At 38.8% G+C, this 3,329-nt stretch overlaps 1 protein-coding gene across 2 annotated transcripts in view; it reads left to right on the top strand.

Annotated features, from left to right (window-relative positions):
- LOC101855974 (dystrobrevin beta) overlaps nucleotides 1–3,329 on the top strand; it is a gene marked incomplete at its 5' end in the record, with an annotated part of 83,144 nt that overhangs the window by 13,576 nt on the left and 66,239 nt on the right.

Below are 3,329 nucleotides of genomic sequence, written 5' to 3'. Positions count from 1 at the left end.
TCTCTCTCCCTCTCTCTCTTAATAACTCTCTCTCAATCTCTTTTCTCTCTCTCTCTCTCTCTCTCTCTCTCTCTCTCACACACACACACACACACACACACACACACATACACACACACACACACACACACACACACATACACACACACACACACACACACACACACACATACACACACCTGCTCCAGAATCTAAAAACTAAGCATTTTTTTAAAATGACAGACACCATTGTCGTTGTTGTTGTTGTTTCAGTTTTCAGTTAAATACTTAAGACTAAAATCCATCGACGTCGTCACTTGTTACAACAACCGAGGCTGTTATGACAGCGTAAATTACACTAAAGCCCTGCTTTGCGGCATTTACATCGGCTTGAACTACACTTTTTGGCACCAGTACAGTTGCATCTTGTGAAGCCTTGTCCACCTGAAGAGGATTGAAAAATCACTGCCGAACGCAGTGAAACAATTTTTTCGGTGTTTATGTCGTCAGTGTTCAGAAGACGCTCAGGGCACAGATCGAACTGATTTCTGGAAATAAACCAGCTTTTACGGCTATCTTCACGTCTGTCAATTATGACATCAAGGATATTTCTAGGATCGCCTCTCCCTCGATCAACAAGTGGAACTGGCTTACACACGTTGTCTCCTTGTTTGCCAGCTCACATATCTATGATACAATAAGAACACGTAGATCAATCTAGTTAATACGTGTAATCACTGAATATTTCAGTGAAAACGCGTAACCTCTGTACAGTGGCGGGCTATTACGTGAATTCACTGAATGCTCAGTACATATGTAGTAAAAACACGTAAAATGATAGGTCTAATTTTAGGGATTTCGCGTAATCACTAGAAATTTCAGTGATTACGTGAAATCCCTGAGTGAAACGTGGATTACGTGTATTCACTAAAATATTCAGTTATTACGCGTATTCACTAGGTACGCATTCTTACTGTATATATATATATATATATATATAGATAGATAGATATATATATAATATAAACCCTTACGGCGGTGCTACTGACTGAAGTGTCTTTAGGCCATTCCCAAATTGGGGACATTAACCATGTTCTAATGCACAGTAGAATAATTGTAATTGTAAATTGTCCAATTCATCAAAGTCATGCTCATAACCGTGCCTGAACTGCAACAGGGAACTGCTGCTTTTTCTTTCCTAATCCTTACTATCGTCATTTACCTCTACTTCTTTGTATGTTTGTCACATTCCTGTGACTCGCAGACTTTGTGCTGTTGAAGCTAGAGAGGTGAGGAGAGTAAGCCTGATTCCCAGTAAAGACGTCTCTGTTCACATCCACCCCTTGGCGCTCATGTGGCCTAATGCAGTTGCGTGCGCCGTAAAGCCTCTATTAAAACAAAAACAACATATATAATAGTAATAATAATAATAATAATAATAATAATAATAATAGTAATAATAATAATAATAATAATAATAATAATAATAATAATAATAATAATAATAACAATAATGATAATAGTAATAATGATTTTAAACAATAATAATAGATCTAGTAATAGTAATATAGTTTTTTTCAGATCAAATGTACACATAAGAAATACAAATGCCACACAACAAGTTCAAATGCCACATAGAAAGTTTCACGCCACATAAAAAGTTCAAATGTTCAATAGGAATTTTAAGTGCACGATTGTGCGTAACAAGTTCAAATGTACAAATAGCAAATCCAAATGGAAGCCAATAGCACGTTCAAATACCACATAGCAAAAGCAAATATCCCCCACAAAGATTATTCAAAGTGAGTTGACAACAACAATAAGCAGCATCCTTTGAGGGTGAACTGATCACCAGAAAATAAAATTCCGAGGTTGCTGCCGTGGAAAGAAATTCTGATAGGACCTAAGCGACCAGACATCAATTATGCAGCCTGTATCATTCAGAACATTAACATTTAAGTGCATGAATTTGTCTTCATCGATGAGGCTGGTATCAAGCTGTTGAAAAACCCCCCCGAGGAAGAGCACAGTGGTCAATGGTTTGTCCCAGTAGTGCAGGGTCGAAGGAGACCGAACCGCACGATAACGTTTGCTGTCAGTGCCGTGGGTGGCCTGGTGTTTCAGGACTTTCTAGTAGAGAGAATGGCAGCTATCATGTCAACCCACCCCTCTAAGAAACTGTTCCAACAATCCCCACAACGAAGTGTGCTTGGTATGTAACAACGCTCGAACATTAAGGCAAGCTTTAAATGGCAACTCATCAATAGATTGGGGATGAAATATCCCTCCCCCCCCCCTACACACATTTTCTTAACATCTACGAGAACGCTTTTGTTATCAAAACCATTCTTTTTTTGTTTAAACTTGTTTATTATTTTCATTTTCATTTTCACCCCCCCCCCCCCCCCCAAAAAAGTTTCGGTTATCAAATAGACTCGAGGTGAAATATCTTGCCTCCTGCATACCTTGTCCTACCATCTGTGAAAACGTTTCTTGATTTGGAAATACGATTTAGTGGCGTGGGTAACTTAGTTGTTAGGCTCTTCATTCAACCTGTAATCGTGAGATTCGGGTTTAGGGGTTCGAGCCTCATTTGGGTCCGACGTTGTGTCCTTGAGAAAGGCACTTTACACGAATTTATCGTTTGGATCGGTCCTTTCGGAGATGAACGTTGTCTCGGAGGTCCTGCCTCTTAAATAACCTAATAGCTATACCAAGTTTTTGGAAATACGATTGGAAATAGATGTTCGCTGAATCAAGAGACTAAATGATCACTCAGCTGACTCACCGACAAAGGATAGTAACACTTGCCCAGTTGATGAAACAAAAAACCCAAGCTGTGACTAAACTGAAAACGGCAGCAGTCTTCCGATCGATTGCAAGCCTATATACCACAGCGTTTTGTAGTGCAACAATAAGTAAATAAAAGGAAACTTGGCTTTACATTTCGTCCTGTTAGTTACATATACACCAGCAGTTTGTTGATTTTTATCATAACCATTCGTTTCTGTTTAAGGGCTGGTGGGGCACCTAGAAATCGTGTTTGGGAGTCAAATTTTGTAAATTGGGTTTATTACATATTACAGTACCTGGACACTTCCTGAACAATATCCAGAAACGTATGTAAGCCTTGCTACACCCTAAAGCTGTGGTTTTTTTGTCAGGTTTTTCGGCGAAAGCACATGTTGTCTAGCCTTTTCTTACCTGTATCGGCTGTTTTCTCACAATTCTATTTTTTCACACATTATCCCATTTTTCTGCTCTGTTTCTCATTTTTTTTTTCCCTTGCCCATTTATATGAGATTGACGCCATCTGATTAGTAGAAAAAAGTGCATATGATTGTGTCCAA

The sequence above is a fragment of the Aplysia californica genome, unplaced genomic scaffold (assembly GCF_000002075.1).
Source record: "Aplysia californica isolate F4 #8 unplaced genomic scaffold, AplCal3.0 scaffold00562, whole genome shotgun sequence".
NCBI classification, from domain to species: domain Eukaryota; kingdom Metazoa; phylum Mollusca; class Gastropoda; order Aplysiida; family Aplysiidae; genus Aplysia; species Aplysia californica.
Note: the sequence above shows the minus strand (reverse complement) of the source record. Positions and strands in the feature narration are given on the sequence as shown.